Below are 19,430 nucleotides of genomic sequence, written 5' to 3' on the forward strand. Positions count from 1 at the left end.
ACAAAAATATATATATATATTGCATCGTATGTATATACCACATTTTATATATCCATTCATCCGTCAGTGGACATTTGGATTATTCTGTCTTTTGGCTATTGTGAATAATGTTGCTGTTGACATTGGTGTACAAATACCTGCCTGAGTCCCTGCTTTCAATTTTGTGTATATACCCAGAAGAAGAATTGCTGGATCATATTTGCATTCTATGTTTAATGTTTTGAGGACCCACCGTGCTGTATTCCACTGCACCTGCACCATGTTACATTCCCACCAGCAGTGCACAAGGGTTCCACTTACTCTACATCCTCACCAACACTTGTTTTCTATTTTTTATTTATTAGAAGCTTCTCTTTTTATTTATTATTGTTTTTATTTTTTATTTTTTTGCTGAGGAAGATTTGCCCTTAGCTACCATCTGTGCCAATCTTCCTCTGCTTTGTGGGTCACCAACACAGCATGGCCGACAAGTGGTGTAGGTCTGTACCCAGGAACTGAACCTGGGCCGCTGAAGCAGAGCACGCCAAAATTAACCACTAGACCACGGGGCTAGCCCCTGGCCTTTTTTTTTTTTTTTTTAAATAGCCATTCTAAAGGATGTGATATTGTAGTTTTGACAAAAATTGCCGATTTTAAAAAACGTACGCACAGAGTAACCAAACAAAATATCTGTGAGAAACTGATGTTGAATAATAATTTTTTTAAAAGCAAACATGGCAGTCTGCACTTTTTTTTGTTGCCCATCATCAAGCAGACATTGGAAATGTTTGAAGCATTGAAGAACTGCTCTGTAAACCAACCTGTGTTGTCCTCACTGAGAGTGAACTTTGTTTTGTAAATGGGTCCTGTATGTTTTGATTTCTTTCATTTAGTAAGTTGGAAATCTTTAAGGAATTTATTCAATGAATGGTGTGCCAAAAAACTAAATTTTGACGCTTTTAGCAAATCACATGATCGAAAACAAACCTTACAAGTAGGAAGACACTGAAATTTGCCTCTTAAAAAAGAAGGAAACCAGATAAAATATATAATTGAAAGCTCAAATAGGATAAAAGATTTAATTTTGAAATTCTATAACTTTGCTTTACAGTTTCTTAACTTATGGTGGAGTTCCTATTTTTAATTGGGTAAATGTGAATTCTGCATCAGAAAGGAATGAAGTGAAAAAAAAGATAAAAGGAATAAAATGGCCTATGATTTTCTAGCATCAAAATTTGGTGCAACATTCGAAGGAATTATAAATGGTGAATTTATTTGATGAGTTTCATCACGTAAAAATCGTGTTGAAGAAAGGTACTCTGAGTAAAGGCAAAAGACAGTATCTGAAAATGTTAAGGCTGAAATATCTGTTTTTAATATGAAAAAATTGAACTTGAAAATATCCTCCATTTAGAAAAATTTGTCCTGAGCTTACCAGGTACTTGTAGAGACAGAATATTCTCAATGTGAAATCTGGACTACAGAGAAGAATCAAATGAAGAGGTCTACAACTCTAAGTCTTTTAACTATAAAATGCAACTTTAGAGAAGGCTGCAGGGAATTTTATTTAAAAACTAGAAATAATAAAACCATATTGAAAAAAAAAGTTTTCAGAAAAATACCTATGACATGGCATTAGAGACAGACTCAGCTTAGAAATGGACTAAAGTACATGTATAAATACATGCTAAGCATAATTATTCTTGTATACCTTTTTAAAATTCAAATAATGTAAGAAGTTTAAAAATTCTTAGAAAGAATCTTGTTTTCTAAATAGTTTTTGAATAGAATGATTTTATAGGTCCCTCACCATTGAAACAATTGTCAGTCAATAAATAGTTCAAGAAATTACATAATCTTAATTATTTTTGTGCCTTTTTTCACTCTCAAATGTTCTGGTTTGGATCATAAATCATATGGTCACCTTACGGATCATCTTCATTGATGGATGAAGCAAACAAAACAGTCATTAAGGATAAAGAACATTTGAACGACACAAAGAATAAGCTTGATTTAATGAACAAGGGTAAGACAAGAATTTAAAAATACCCATTCTTCTCAAGAACACATGAAATGTTAACCATATATTATCTCTTAAAGACAATCTCAATAAATTTCAAAGACTCAAGTTCATACAGACCGTGTTCTGTTACTACAATGCAACTACATTAGAAATCAATAATAAAAACCCCCACAAAACCCTCCATAGACATTTTTTATTTTTTTATTTTTTCCCCCAAAGCCCCAGTAGATAGTTGTATGTCATAGCTGCACATCCTTCTAGTTGCTGTATGTGGGACGTGGCCTCAGCATGGCCGGAGAAGCAGTGCATTGGTGCGCGCCCAGGATACGAACCCGAGCCGCCAGCAGCAGAGTGCACGCACTTAACCGCTAAGCCACAGGGCCGGCCATCCATAGACATTTTTAAATTAAAAAAACACTAAAAACTCATGGGACAAAGTAGAAATTGTGATGGATGTTAAAACTTAGAAGTGAATGATAATGACAATACTTGTGGAATTCTTTAAAAATAACATCTTAATGTAAATTTATACCCTTAAACTCTCATATGGAGGGCTGGCCCCGTGGCTTAGTGGTTAAGTGCACGCGCTCCGCTGCTGGTGGCCTGGGTTCGGATCCCAGGTGCCCACCAACGCGCCACTTCTACGGCCATGCTGAGGCCGTGTCCCACGTACAGCAACTGGAAGGATGTGCAGCTATGGCATACAACTATCTACTGGGGCTTTGGGGGAAAAAATAAATAAATAAAAATATATTAAAAACTCTCATATGGAAAAAGAAAAATGGGCTGAAAATTAATGGACTAAGTGTTCAACTTTAAGAAGTTAAAAAAACCAGCAAACTAAACCCATATAAAAAAATGAAAGGAGGTGGGAGAAAAAAGTGGCAATTGATTAAATAGAAGACAAAAAAATAATAGGAGATTCAAAGGACCAAAATTTGATAATAAAGTAGACAAGTGTGTGGCAAAATTAAGGAAAAAAAGAAAGTACAAATATTAGAAATAAAAAGGGGACATAACTCCAGACATAGAGATCAAAACATAAAAATATATTCTGAATTTTATGCCAATAAATTTGAAAATTTTAAGAAAATGACTTTTATTTAAAAAGTAACTTTTCAAAAGTCTTAAGAAATAGAATACCTATATAGCCTTACAACCATTTGAAAATTGAATCAGCAGTTTCTTTCCACAAAGAAAACAGCAGATCAAGAGGGTTTCACAAGTGAATTCTACCAAATTTTCAAGGAAAAGATACTTACAATCTTAAAGTTTCTGAGAATAGAAAATGAGGCTAATTTTACCTTGTTACTTCAATCAGACTAAAATAACATAAGAAAGGAAAATTATAGGTGGACTCTTTCATGGAAACAAATGCAAAATTCCTAAATTGAATACTGGCAAATGAAATCAAACAATGTATAAAATATTTATCACAAAAACGTAGTGTTTAGTCCAGAAATGCAAATTTGGTTTTACAGTAAAAATTAATATAATTCATCACATTAACAGGTTTAAGGGAGAAGAAAATGTATGTAGTCATTTGAAAGAAGCATGAAAAGCATATGACAAAATTTAGTACCTGTTTATAGTTCCAAAAAAAAATTAAGCAATCTAGGAATAAAAGGAATTTCCTTAATCTGATAAAAGCTATGTGCCACAAACCTGCAACAAATATCATACTTAAAGTCAACGGGGGGCCCAGCCCAGTGGTGTAGTAGTTAAGTTTGCGCACTCCACTTCAGTAGCTCAGGGTTCGGCAGGTTCGGATCCTGGGCGCAGATCTACACGCCGCTCACCAAGCCAAGCTGTGATGGCATTCCATATGCAAAATAGTGGAAGATGGGCACAGATGTTAGCTCGGGTCTCATCTTCCTCAGCAAAAAGAGGAGGATTGGCAATGGATGTTAGCTTAGGGCCTGTCTTCCTCACCAAAAAAAAAAAATTACAAGCTTCAAGGCACCAAGGCAGGCATGAGCGAGTCCTTCTGGTCTAGGGTCTGGGAATCTGGATTGAAAAAAAAAAATGTCAACAAGGAAACAGTGGCCTTAAATGAAACACTAAACCAGATGGACTTAATGGATATATATAGAAAATTCCATCCAAAAACAGCAGAGTACACATTCTTCTCAAGTGCACAGGGAACATTCTCAAAGATAGACCATATCTTGGGAAACAAAGCAAGCCTCAATAAATTTAAGATTGAAATCATATCAAGCATCTTTTCTGACCACAATACTATGAAACTAGAAATCAACTATAAGAAAAAAGCTAGGAAAGTCACAAATACGTGGAGACTAAACAACATGCTACTGAATAACCATTGGATCAAGGAAGAATCAAAAGAGAAATAAAAAAATACCTGCAGACAAATGAAAATGAAAACACAACATACCGAAACCTATGGGGTGCAGCAAAAGCAGTGAGCCATTCACCGCAATACAAGCCTACCTCAGTAAACAAGAATAATCTCAAATAAGCTTACACTGTACCTAAAAGAACTAGAAAAAGCAGAACAAACAAAGCCCAAAGTCAGTAGAAGGAAGGAAATAATAAAAATCAGAGCAGAAATAAGCAAAATAGAGACTAAAAAAACAATAGAGAGAATCAATGAAACTAAAAGCTGGTTCTTTGAGAAGATAAACAAAATTGACAAACCTTAGCCAGACTAAGAACAAAAGAGAAAAGACTCAAATAAATAAAATCAGAAATGAAAGAGGAGAAATTCTGTGGTGTGAGAAACACCACAGAAATACAAAGGATTATAAGAGAATACCATGAAAAGCTATATGCCAACAAATTGGATAACCTAGAAGAAATGGATAAATTCTTAGACTCATACAACCTCCCAAAACTGAATCAAGACGAAATAGAGAATCTGAATAGACCAATTACAAGTAAAGAGATTAAAACAGTAGTTAAAAACCTCCCAAAAAACAAAAGTCCAGGACCAAATGGCTTCTCTGGTGAATTCTACCAAACATTCAAGAAGGTTTAATTCCTATCTTTCTCAAATAATTCTGAAAAATTGAAGAAGACGTACGTTTCCTAACTCATTTTATGAAGCCAACATTACCCTGATGCCAAAACCAGACAAGGACAACAGAAAAAGGAGAATTACAGGCCAATATCGCTGATGAACATAGATGCAAAAATCCTCAACAAAATACTAGCAAATCGAATACAACAATACATTAAAAGGATCATATACCACGATCAAGTGGGATTTATTCCAGGGATGCAGGAATGGTTCAACATCTTCAAATCAATCAATGTGATACACCACAGTAACAAAATGAAGAATAAAAATCACATGATCATCTCAAATATCATACTTAATGAAAAAAAAGTCACAACTATTTCTGTAAAAAAAGAAAAATGATGAGAATGCAATGCCCATTATTACTGCTAGTATTTGACATTATACCAGAGTTCTAGTTAGCATAAAACCACAACAAAACAAATAAAACATATAAGAATTAGAAAAAAAGAACTGAAACTATCATTTATCACACATGCCATGATTGTCTATACAGAAAACCAAAAAGAATCTAGAGATAAATTCTTAGAATTAATAAAATAGGCTGCTGGATATAATAGTAACATTAAAAATTTAATTACATTTCTACACAGCCTTAATAAATAGGACATCTAATTTAAAAATCATTTATAAGAGCAATAAAACTTACAAGGGACCCAAGAATAAATCAAACATATGTTAAACCTTTATAAGAGAATTATATAACTTTGTTAAAGAAATTTTTAAAAGACTTGAAAAAATGCAAGATATAACATATTCATGGAGGAAAATTCTCATTATCCTAAAAATGTTAGTTGTTCTCAAATTGATCTACAGATTCTGAACAGAATCCTTAGAGAGTTTTTCATGAAACTTGACATGGAAGTTCTAAAATTTATATAGAGGACCAACAGGTCAAGAAAAGCTAAGACATTCATGAAGAACAAGAGGCAAAGTGGCTTGATATCTATGAGGTATCAAAATGCAGAATAAAGCCATAGCAATTAAGATGGTGTGGAATCGGCAGGACATACATATTTGTAGACTAATGGAATGGAATAGAAAGCCCAGAAACAGACATAAACATATATAGACGCTCGATATACGACCAAGTCCATGCTGCAGATAACTGGAGAATGGATAGAGTATTTAAATAAATGGTGCTGGAAGATTTGATTAGCCAGAGGAAAAGATAAATACATTAATGCGATATTTCTGAGTCACTGTTTTCAAATCACTATTATTTGCAGCCAAATTAAATTCTCTTTTATAGAGATTCCTCACTCACACTAAACACGTAAATAAACTCCAGAAGAATTAAAGACTTAAATATGAAAAACAGAACATTTATACTTTTATTCCCTATAAGAGAATGTCTTTATGAAATTGGAGTAGGAAAGAAATTCTTAAATAAGATTTTAAAATCATATTCATAAAAATAATAAAAGAAAAGATTGAGACATTTAATCAAATCCAAATCTATTCATCAATGGACAGCAAAAAGGAGAAAATAAGTTGGGAAAAGTTATGTGCAATGCATATAACAACAAAAAAGATTAATACCAAGAATATATCAGAACTTCTGCAAATCAATTTTTAAACAAGATAAACAACCTAATAGGATAAATGGGCAAAAAAGATTAACCACTGCAAAGTTAGAGGGTGTAGTGCACAAGACTCCCCACTTCTGGCACCAACTGCCAGCTCAGGGGGTTCCCCAAACCACACTCAGGTTTGACAATTCTCTAAAAGGACTCACAGAACTCACTGAAAGCCATCATACTCACAGTTTATCACAGGGAAAGAACTGAAATCAACAGGCCTTTAAGATCTTTAAAAGATTAAAATGAGCCTAGGGAAAAAGCACATCCGGCCCAGTCCAGGAAAGTACCAAATTTGGAGCTTCCAGTTGCCCTATCCCCTCGGACTCAGGACAGCCTTACTTTCCCAGCATCAATGAGTGACCATATATATGCCTGGAGTGTTGCCAACCAGGGAAGCTCATCCAAGCCTTGGTGTCCACGTCTTTATTGGGGCTCCATGGTCGACTGCCCACATGGCTGACCTCATTCTCCAGCCCCCTGGAGGTTAAGTTGATACTACATGACTCAAAGCTCCTACCATCAATTACCTTGTTAATCACATCATTAGTCTATCTGGTATGACTCCAGGCCCCCAGGCAAATAAAGACACTCCTATCAGGTACAACATTCCAAGGGCTTAGAGATTTTCTGTAAGAAGCTGAGGGCACAGGCTGCACCTCTTTTGGGGAAAGATTAAATTTTTTACTTCACAACCACCAATTCATAGGGAAAAAACCCCTCATAAGTGGCTAATAAACACACAAAAATATGTCCAACCTCACTAGTAATTAAGGACTTGAAAATTAAAACCACAATGAGATACTACTTTATATTCAGGAATTTGGCAAAAAATAAGAAGTATGACAATAACAAGTGTTGTTGAGACTATAGAGTCATGAGTACTCTCAGACACTGACAGTGAGTGCATAAACTTTTTTTAATTGAGATATAATTGACATATAACATCCTATTAGTTTCAAGTGTACAACATAATAATTCGATATATGTATATATGGCAAAATCATCACCACAATATGTCTAGTTAACATCCATCACCGCACGTAGTTACATGTCTTTTTTATGTGATGAGAACTTTTAATATTTACTCTCTTAGCAACTTTCAAATATACAATATGGTATTATCAACTATAGTCACCATGTGGTACATTACATCCCTGTGACTTATCTATTTTATAACTAGAAGTTTGTATATTTTGACCACCTTCACCCATTTTGCCCACTGCCCATCCCCTACCTCTGGCAACCAACAATCTGTTCTCTGTATCCAAGAGTTCAGGGTTTTTTTTCTTTTTTAACTTCCACATACAAGTGAGGTCATATGGTATTTGTCTTTCTCTGCCTGACTTATTTCACTTAAAATAATGCTCTCAAGGTCATTCCATGTTGTCACAAATGGCAAGATTTCATTCTTTTATGGCTGAATAATATTCCGTTGTATATATCTACCACAACTTCTTTATTCATTCATCCATCAATGGACACTCAGGTTGCTTCCATGTCTTGACTATTGTGAATAATGCTGCAGTGAACACAGGGGTGCAGATATCTTTTTGAGGTAGTGTTTTCATTTCCTTAGGATAAACATTCAGAAGCAGAATTGCTGGATCGTATGGTAGTTTTATTTTTAATTTTTTGAGGAACCTCCATATTGTTTTCCATAGTGGCTGAACCAATTTCTGTTCCCACCAACAGTGCACCAGGGTTCCCTTTCCTCCACCTCCTCGCTAACATTTGTTATTTCTCACCTTTTTGATAATAGCCATTCTAACAGGTGTGAGGTGATATCTCATTGTGGTTTTGATTTGTATTTCCCTGATGATTAGTGATGTTGAGCATCTTTTCATGTACTTGTTGGCCATTTATATGTCTTCTTTTGGAAAAATGTCTATTCAGATCCTCTGCCCATTTTTAAGTCATATTGTTTGTTTTTTGCTATTGAGTTGTATGTTTTCATACAACTTCACATATTTTGATTATTAACCCCTTATCAGATATATGATTTGTAATTATTTTCTCCCATTCTGTAGGCTGCCTTTTCATTTTGTGGAGGGTTTCCATTGCTGTGAAGAAGCTTTTTAGTTTGATGTAGAAAGAATGAATTGGAAAAATAATTTGGAGAACAATGTGGCAATACCTAGTAAAACTGAAAACGCATACAGCTCTAGTCAGCCTTATATAAACCAGATGAAATGCACAAGAACATCTATAGCAACGTTGTTTGTAATAGCTTTAAACTGGAGACATCTTTAATGTCCATCACCAGGAGAATGGATGAACAAATTGTGGCATAAGGTTTTTAAAAAGCAAATATGTTGCTTAAGGATACCTACATATGTGTTACAGTTTTGAAGAAATGCAAAGCAATGATAAACAGCAAATAAAGGATAAGGAATACCTTCTGGGGATGAAGGTGGAGGTGATTAGAGTGGCATAGACAGATGGCTTTGGCTGAGTTGGCAATATTTCATTTCTTAAGTGGGGTCGTGGGTACATGGGTATCTGTTGTGTCATTCTTTATACCTTTTGCATTCTTTTATTTTTTTGAGAAAGATTAGCCCTGAGCTAACATCTGTTGCCAATCTTTCACTTTTTGCTGAGGAAGACTGGCCCTGAGCTAACATCCATGCCCATCTGCCTCTATTTTGTATGTGGGATGCTGCCACAGCATGGCTTGATGAGCAGTGCAGAGGTTCACACCCAGGATCTGAACCTTCGAACCCCAGGCTGCCAAAGCGGAGCATGCAAACAACCACTATGCCACCAGGCCGGCCCCACCTTTTGCATTCTTAAATGGTGTATAGCACTTTAGAAAATTAAATATATCTGTGTGTATATATATATTTACACACACACATATATGGTATATGTATACCATAGCCTGTTTTGTAGATGTATTAATTGGCTTGTGCATTACTTCATTACACAATAATTGTCTTTACAGCCTAAATGTTGAAAGAGAGGACAGTCAGCAGTTTTACATTTATACATATGAGAAGTGGAAAAGCAATTTCTATACCTTTAGATCATGCAGTTTCAATTCTCTCCTAGAGTGATGACTCAGGGGTATCTTTATTGTTTGGGATCTGTGCTGCATATGCCTTACAGGGGACATGATCTAATAACCAAGGAAATGCTGTTTTCAAATGCCTATAATGTGTTAGGTACCGTGGGAGATTTAAAGGAGAGATAAAGCAGAATTTCTACCTTGAATCAATCAGAATATATTTGAGGATGGCAGGAAGAATATCAGGGTAACTAACAAAATAGGGTAGTAAATGATAAACAGCCCTCTGCAGGGTGCCGTAAACCTCACAGTGGTTTGAAGAAGATCTTGGAGAGGATCTCTGGAGACCGGAGTGCTCAAAGAAGGTTTGCACATGAATTTTTAAAAACAGCTCACAAGGACCACAAGTGTAATTAGCCTTATTCATCATGATGAGGTATTTGATCAAAGCTCTTATGTAAGTAAAACTTGTTTCTAGAAAATTATTTTAAATATTATGCCAATCTTCTTACAATGCGATTTTTAAAAATAGGTAAGCATTCAGAATATTTTTAAGGTTTCTTTAGAAATCATTCAGCCTGTTATTTCATTTCACTCTGAGAGCAGCTGGGAATCGCTGACATTCCTAGACTTTGACTCCTAAGCACTTACAATGCCACAGGTGAATGTATTTACTGACTTGATGTCAATAAGGAATAGCTTCATATTTCCAAGCAACATGCATACATCTCTCATAAGCACAACATTCACCCTTCTTTCTGCTTAAACCAGTGCACTTTCCTCTCCATTGCTCTAGACTGAAAGCTCAGATTTTGATACTTTGTTGCTCGTGTCTATACTGGCAAGCATGAAGGCTTCCTGTGAATTAATTCTGTTTGCCATACAAGAGGAAAACAGTAAAAGCAAATGCTTTAAAAAATGTATTGGAGACATTTTCCAAAGAAGATATACAAATGGCCAACTGGTAGATGAAAAGATGCTCAACATCACTAATCATCAGGGAAATGCAAACCAAAACCACAATGAGATATCACCTCATACCTGCTAAAATGGCTGTTATCCAAAAGACAAGAGAGTGCTTGCTTTGGCAGCACATATACGAAAATTGGAATGACACAGAGAAGATTAGCAAGGCCCCTGCACAAGGATGACATGAAATTTGTGAAGTGTTCTATTTTTCTTGGTGATGGATTGTAATTAGTATTTGGGTGGTGAACATGATGTATTCCATGCAAAAATAGAAGTATAGTGATGTACACCTGAAATTTATACAATGTTATAAACCAATGTGACCACAATAAAATTTTTTAAAAATTAAAAATTTAATAAGAATAAATTAAGCACTTAGCACATATACAGAAAAAAAGACAAGAGATAACATGTCTTGGCAAGGATGTGGAGAAAAGGGAATGCAATGCACTGTTGGTGTGAATGTAAATTGGTGCAGCCACTATGGAAACAGTATGGAGGTTCCTCAAAAAATCAAAAATAAAACTACCATACTATCCAGCAATTCCACTTCTGGATATTTATCCTAAGGAAATGAAAAAACTAACTCAAAAACATATCTGCACCCCTATGTTCATTGCATCATAGTTTATAATAGCCAAGACATGGAAGCAACCTAAGTGTCCACTGATGGATGAATGGATAAAGAAGATGCGGTAGATATATACAACGGAATATTATTCAGCCATAAAAAAGAATGAAACCTTGCCATTTGTGACAATATGGATGGACCTTGAGGGTACTATGCTAAGTGAAATAAGTCAGACAGAAAAAGATAAATACCATATGATCTCATTTATATGTGGAATCTAAAAACAAAACAAACAAACAACAATAACAACAACAAAAATAGCTCATGGATACAGAGAACAGATTGTTGGTTGCCAGAGCTGGGGGGTAGGCAGTGGGCAAAATGGGTGAAGGGGTCAAAATGTACAAATTTGCAGTTATAAAATGAATGTCATGGGGTGTATTGTACAGCATAGTGACTATAGTTAACATTATTGTATATTTGAAAGTAGCTAGGAGAGTGGATCTTCAAAGTTCTCATCACAAGAAAAAAATTTTTGTAACTATGTATGGTGACTGATGTTAACTTGACTTATTGTGGTGATCATTTTGCAATATGTACAATATTGAATCATTAGGTTATACATCTGAAACTAATATAATTTTATATGTCAATTATATCTCAATAAAAAAATATATTGGAAACAATGATCCGTGTATGTTGTGTAATTAGGTAAATAGCATATAATACCCAGAGACATTCTGGTAGAGAGACCTGTGACCACAGACCAACAATTTAAGCATCTTTCTGTCACTTTTTTAGGAAAGAAAATGTATCCATTTCCTAATGCTGAGAAATTATTCAAATGTGACTTAGAATCTATGAGCTGTAGTGTAATCACACATACCTCCATTAAAAATTATAAAAGTCATTCTGTTAGTAAGTATTCTTAGGTCATATTGTTTCAAATATAAAAGTGAACCACACACACAGGGTATATAATAACATATTTATGCTTGCATATGCACAGACTATATCTAGATACATAAAAAATTGAAAACATTCTTTACCTGTAGGAAGGTAACTGGGTAATTTGGGGACACTAATGGGATGGAGACTCTTTACTATCTATTGCTCTGTACTTTTTGAGTTTTGAACCATGTGGATGTATTATCTATTTAATAAATAAAGACAGTTATTTTTATAAGTAATAATAATCCAAATTGTCATTGCACTATAACCTTCTCTAGATTATTTGATACTATGTAATTGGTTATAGAAGATTCAACTAAAATGCAGTGCAACAAAGAATATCAACTTCATTGCTTTATAATCCCAGTTCTCATGTTATCTTGACAGTATTATTTTCTACTTTCCACACACAAAGCGAATACAGTCGCCCCCCGCCCCTTATCCACAGGGTTTACATTCCAAGACCCCCAGTGGATGCCTGAAACCATGGATAGTACCGACCCCTATATATACTATGTTTTATCCTATACACACATATCTATGATAAAGTTTAATTTATAAATGAGGCACAGTTAAGAGATGAACAACAATAATAATAAAATAGAACAATTATAACAATATACTGTAATAAAAGTTACCATAGATCTTAGCAACTTTAGCATACAATTTTTTTTCTTTCCTTATAAAGTCGAGAACTTTCAGCTTTTCACTTAAAGGAAGCACTTTACGGCTTCTTTTTGGCATATCAGAATTGCCAGCATCACTACTCTTGTACTTTGGGGGCCATTGTTAAGTAAAATAAAGGTTACTTGAACACAAGCACTGCGATACAGAGACAGTCTATCTGATAACTGAGTCGGGTACTAAGTGACTAACAGGTGGGTAGAGTATACAGCGTGGATCCACTGGACAAAGAGATGATTCACGTCCACGGGTAGAGGGAGCAGGACGGCATGAGATTTCATCACGCTACTCAGAACAATGAGCAATTTAAAACTTATGAATTCTTTATTTCTGGAATTTTCCATTTAATATTTTTGGACAGCAGTTGACCACAGGTAAGTGAAACTGAGGAAAGCGAAACCGCGGATAAGGGGGTACTACTGTATGCTCAGTCACACTAGTAATCAGGCAAATGTAAATTAAAACAATGAGATGCCATTTTTCTACATGTGAGAGAAGTTACAGAGGATGTGCTTCAAGGAGTGCAGCTCAGGGTGGGTTTCTGATGTGGTCAGAAAAGACTACATATTGGTTCATACTTGAATAGTTATGAAATAGATTAAGGACTGGCCACACAGAAGAGTAGAGGTAAGGGCATCCAGGGAGAGGCCACAGCACGGACAAGGGCAGAGTGTGGAGGAGCAGGTGCTCCGGGGACTCGAGGAGGGCGCGTGGCTGAGCACAGGAGGCCATGAAGGAACCGAAGGAGGAGATGTGGGAAAGAGGCAAGAGCCAGGTCACGGAGGCCTTGTGTGCTTTCTAAATACCATTACCCAATGAAGGGGACAGGGCTTCCTGGAAGAAAGGCTGATTCCAGGCCCAGGACAGGGAAAGGACAAGTTAAACCCGGAATATCTTGTGCCAGGAAGTAAGAAAGCACTAAAAAATTGATGGGGACATGTCAAAAGGCAGAGAAGCTACTATGAAGTGCCACCCACTAGTCAAATCTGGGACAATTTGAGCATCGAAGTACATAATGACAGGAAAGGATTATAACCCATTGTAGAAAGCAAGACGTGAATAATCCATAATCCATCCATCCTTCCATCCACCTACATGCATAAATACATGTGTACGTACAAATGTAACAAGAAAAGAAAGCTCTTCTTTCTATAGAATGCCAATTAATAAATGTAAAGAACAATTAGAAAATCACCAGACTGCATCATTTAGTAACAACTGATTTAGAATCATCAATGTGGGGCCGGCCCCGTGGCTTAGCGGTTAAGTGCGCGCGCTCCGCTGCTGGAGGCCCGGGTTCTGATCCCACGCGCGCACCGACGCACCGCTTCTCCGGCTGTGCCCCACATACAGCTACTAGAAGGATGTGCAACTATGAGATACAACTATCTCCTGGGGCTTTGGGGGGAAAAAAATAAATAAATAAAATCTTTAAAAAAAAAAAAAGAATCATCAATGTATACCAAATCGTTGGATGGAAGTTTGTGCTCATAAGGTTATCGCCCTACAAATTATTTGTTAATCACAAAGGGAAAAATTATACCTTTACGGTGGAAAAACCAGGCAGGCGACACCTTAATGAACTCAGCAATCAAAGTTCATGTACTACACAGAATGGGGCAAACTGTCATTCTGGGCCTTCTACTCTGATACATCAAAGGAGCACATCACAGCAGAGAACTCCTGCAAAAATGCACATCCTGAGGCTAATCCTTAGGAAAAGGATTGCTTCCTGAGTCAGGAAACAAAACTGCTACTAAGTACATTATTAGGACAATTGGTGAATTTTGAAGATGGACTAAATATTTGATAATTATATTGTAGGAATGTTAAGTTTTCTGAATTTGACAATGACATCATGGTTATGTAAGAAAAGGTCCCTGTTCTTAGGAGATACAGGTCATGATGTCTATAACATACTCTCAGATGGTTCAGATATTAAACTTTTTCCCCTAAATTGACTTTTCTATAGGTTTGAAAATTTTCAAACTAAAAGAAAATAATAAAGATTACTCTCATAGAAATATATAGGATAGTCCAGGAGATAAATTCAAGAAGACTTTCCCTAAATGGGGCAGGGAGCTGTTAGAGCACTTGAATTGATAAAATGATACAATTAGATTTGCCGTTTTGAAAGTTTACTAGGGTGAAGGGTGGAGCATGGTCCAGGAAACAGACACGCTGGCCAAAGGACAAGTCTGATGTCCAAACTTTTCACTTGGATTTTCTTTTTCTTTTTTTTTCCAAGTATTTTATTGAGGTCGTAATGGTGTATAACATTGTGTAATTTCAGGTGTACATTATTATTTATCAGTTTCAGTATATACTGCATTATGCTCACCACCAATAGTCTAATTTTTTTTTTTTTTTTTAAATTAGACACAGGAAGTATTTATTTAATACATACTATGTGTGAGACGCACTGGGCACTCAAAATACAAATATGGATAAGATTCACACTCACACTTAAGTAAATAGAGGGCAAGATTCACATGTGCAACCGGCCTCTATATGCGTCACACGAAAGCATAAATAAAGAGAGAGAAGACAAAAAAAAGGAAAGAATTACTATGCCCATTTATGGATAGATGGTGTCTTTTGCTTGGAACATGATGTGCTGTAGTTCTTAAAAAAATGGTTTGATTCCGGGTCGGCCCCGTGGCTTAGCAGTTAAGTGCGCGCACTCCGCTACTGGTGGCCCCGGTTCGAATCCCGGGCGTGCACCAAGGCACCGCCTCTCCGGCCATGCTGAGGCCACGTCCCACATGCAGCAACCAGAAGGATGTGCAGCTATGACATACAACTATCTACTGGGGCTTTGGGGAAAAAAAGGAGGATGATTGGCAATAGATGTTAGCTCAGAGCCGGTCTTCCTCAGCAAAAAGAGGAGGATTAGCATGGATGTTAGCTCAGGGCTGATCTTCCTCACAAAAAAAAAAAAATGGTTTGATTCTAATTCTGTGAAGGAGAAAACATCTTGACATTTTGGAAGATATAGCTAAGACTGAGAACATCACTTTAGTACTTATGCATACCCTGCGGTTATTATAGGTTGGAGTGAAATTGTTTAACAGATATCACATCATTCTGTGCCTCTTTCTAGCAATGGTCAATTCCCCAGTGATCTTTACATTACCTTTTTTTTTTTTTTTTTAGCTTTTTTTTTTTTTTTATTGATGTTTTAATGGTTTCTAACATTGTGAAATTTTGGGTTGTACATTTTTGTTTGTCCATCACCCCATATATGACTCCCTTCACCCCTTGTGCCCACCCCCCACCCCCACTTCCCGGGTAACCACAGTCCAGTTTTCTCTGTCCATGTGTTGGTTTATATTCCACATATGAGTGAGATCATACAGTGTTTGTCTTTCTCTTTCTGGCTTATTTCACTTAACATAATACGCTCCAGGCCCATCCATGTTGTTGCAAATGGGACGATTTTGTCTTTTTTTATGGCTGAGTAGTATTCCATTGTATATATATACCACATTTTCTTAATCCAATCGTCAGTCAAGGGACACTTAGGTTGCTTCCACTTCTTGGCTATGGTGAATAATGCTGCAATGAACATAGGGGTGCATAAGCCTCTTTGGATTGTTGATTTCAGGTGCGTTGGATAGATTCCCAGTAATGGGATGGCTGGATCATAGGGCATCTCTATTTTTAATTCTTTGAGGAATCTCCATACCGTTTTCCATAGAGGCTGCACCAATTTGCATTCCCACCAGATGTGTATGAGGGTTCCTGTTTCTCCACATCCTCTCCAACATTTATTGTTTTTTGTCTTGGTGATTATAGCCATTCTAACGGGCGTGAGGTGGTATCTTAGTGTTGTTTTGATTTGCATTTCCCTGATGATTAGTGATGTTGAGCATCTTTTTTCATGTGCCTATTGGCCATCTGTATATCTTCCTTGGAGAAGTGTCTGTTCATTTCCTCTGCCCATTTTTTGATCAGGTTGTTTGTTTTTTTTGTTGTTCAATTGTGTGAGTTCTTTATATATTATGGAGATCAACCCCTTGTCAGATGTATGTTTTGCAAATATTCTCTCCCAGCTGGTTGGTTGTTTGTTCATCTTGATTCTGGTTTCATTTGTCTTATAAAAGCTCTTTAGTCTGTTAAAGTCCCACTTGTTTATTTTTTCTTTAGTTTCCCTAGTCTGGGTAGGCATGTCATCCGAAAAGATTCCTTTAAAACCAATGTCAAATAGTGTGTTGCCTATATTTTCTTCTATGAGTTTTATAGTTTCAGGTCTCACCTTCAGGTCTTTGATCCATTTTGAGTTAATTTTTGTGAATGGCGATAGCACATGGTCCACTTTCATTCTTTTGCATGTGGCTGTCCAGTTTTCCCAACACCATTTATTGAAGAGACTTTCCTTTCTCCATTGCATGTCCTTAGCACCTTTGTCGAAAATTAGCTGTCCGTATATGTGTGGTTTTATTTCTGGGCTTTCAATTCTGTTCCATTGATCTGTGTGTCTGTTTTTGTACCAGTACCATGCTGTTTGATTACTATTGCTTTGTAGTATGTTTTGAAGTCAGGAATTGTGATGCCTCCTGCTTTGTTCTTTTTCTTTAGGATTTCTTTAGCTATTCGGGGTCTTTTGTTGCCCCATATAAATTTTAGTATTCTTTTTTCTATTTCTGTGAAGAATGTCATTGGGATTCTGATTGGGATTGCATTGAATCTGTAGATTGCTTTAGGTAATATAGACATTTTAACTATGTTTATTCTTCCAATCCACGTGCATGGGATATCTTTCCATTTCTTTATGTCATCGTGGATTTCCCTCAATAATGTCTTGTAGTTCTCATTGTATAGGTCCTTCACCTCCTTGGTAAGATTTATTCCTAGGTATTTTATTCTTTTTGATGCAATTGTAAATGGTATTATCTTTTTGAGCTCTCTTTCTGTTAGTTCATTATTAGCATATAGAAATGCAACTGATTTTTGTAGATTGATTTTGTACCCCGCAACTTTGCTGTAGTTGTTGATTGTTTCTAACAGTTTTCCAACAGATTCTTTAGGGTTTTCTATATATACAATCATGTCATCTGCAAATAGTGAGAGTTTCACTTCTTCGTTACCTATTTGGATTCCTTTTATTCCTTTTTCTTGCCTAATTGCTCTGGCCAAAACCTCCAGTACTATGTTGAACAGGAGTGGTGAGAGTGGGCAGCCCTGCCTCGTTCCTGTTCTCAGAGGAATGGCTTTCAGTCTTTCCCCGTTGAGTATGATGTTGGCTGTGGGTTTGTCATATATGGCCTTTATTATGTTGAGGTACTTTCCTTCTATTCCCATTTTATTGAGAGTTTTTATCATAAATGGATGTTGTATCTTGTCAAATGCCTTCTCTGCGTCTATTGAGACGATCATGTGGTTTTTATTCTTTGTTTTCTTGATGTGATGTATCACGTTGATTGATTTGCGGATGTTGAACCATCCCTGCGTCTCTGGTGTAAATCCCACTTGATCATGGTGTATGATCTTTTTAATATATTGTTGTATTCGGTTTGCCAATATTTTGTTGAGGATTTTTGCATCAATGTTCATCAGCGATATTGGCCTGTAATTTTCTTTCTTTGTATTGTCTTTGTCTGGTTTTGGTATCAGGGTGATGTTGGCCTCATAGAATGATTCAGGAAGTGTTCCATTTTCCTCTATTTTTTGGAATAGTTTGAGGAGGATGGGTATTAAATCTTCTTTGAATGTTTGGTAAAATTCACTGGAGAAGCCATCTGGTCCTGGACTTTTATTTTTTGGGAGGTTTTTGATTACTATTTCAATCTCTTTACTTGTGATTGGTCTATTCAGATTCTCCATTTCTTCTTGGTTCAATTTTGGGAGGTTGTATAAGTCTAAGAATTTATCCATTTCTTCTAGATTGTCCAATTTGTTGGCATATAATTTCTCATAGTATTCTCTTATAATCCTCTGTATTTCCATGGTATCCGTTGTAATTTCTCCTCTTTCATTTCTAATTTTATTTACTTGAGCCTTTTCTCTTTTTTTCTTAGTTAGCCTGGCTAAGGGTTTGTCTATTTTGTTTATCTTCTCGAAGAACCAACTCTTTGTTTCATTAATCCTTTCTACTGTTTTTTTGGTCTCAATATCATTTATTTCTGCTCTGATTTTTATTATTTCTCTCCTTCTGCTGGCTTTGGGCTTTGTTTGTTCTTCTTTTTCTAGTTCTGTTAGGTGTAATTTAAGGTTGCCTATTAGGGCTTTTTCTTGTTTGTTAAGGTGGGCTTGTATCGCTATGAGTTTCCCTCTCAGGACCGCTTTTGCTGCATCCCATATGGTTTGATATGGCATGTTATCATTTTCGTTTGTTTCCAGATAGTTTTTGATTTCTCCTTTAATTTCATCAATGATCCATTGGTTGTTCAGTAGCATGTTGTTTAATCTCCACATTTTTGTCACTTTCCCAGTTTTTTTTTCCTGGTTCATTTCCAGTTTCATAGCCTTATGGTCTGAAAAGATGCTTGTTATGATTTCAATCTTCTTAAATTTATTGAGGCTTGCTTTGTTTCCCAACATATGGTCTATCCTAGAGAATGTTCCATGCGCGCTTGAGAAGAATGTGTAGTCAGCTGTTTTTGGGTGGAGTGCTCTGTATATGT

The 19,430-nt window shown here is 36.1% G+C and overlaps 1 non-coding gene across 1 annotated transcript; it reads left to right on the forward strand.

Annotated features, from left to right (window-relative positions):
- Positions 1-10,704: 10,704 nt before the first annotated feature.
- LOC131420291 (U6 spliceosomal RNA) lies at positions 10,705-10,810 on the forward strand. The gene has a single exon (XR_009223520.1). It is a non-coding gene; the product is annotated as a U6 spliceosomal RNA (small nuclear RNA).
- The last annotated feature ends 8,620 nt before the right edge of the window (positions 10,811-19,430 follow it).

This window comes from Diceros bicornis, chromosome 22 (assembly GCF_020826845.1).
Source record: "Diceros bicornis minor isolate mBicDic1 chromosome 22, mDicBic1.mat.cur, whole genome shotgun sequence".
NCBI classification, from domain to species: Eukaryota; Metazoa; Chordata; class Mammalia; order Perissodactyla; family Rhinocerotidae; genus Diceros; species Diceros bicornis.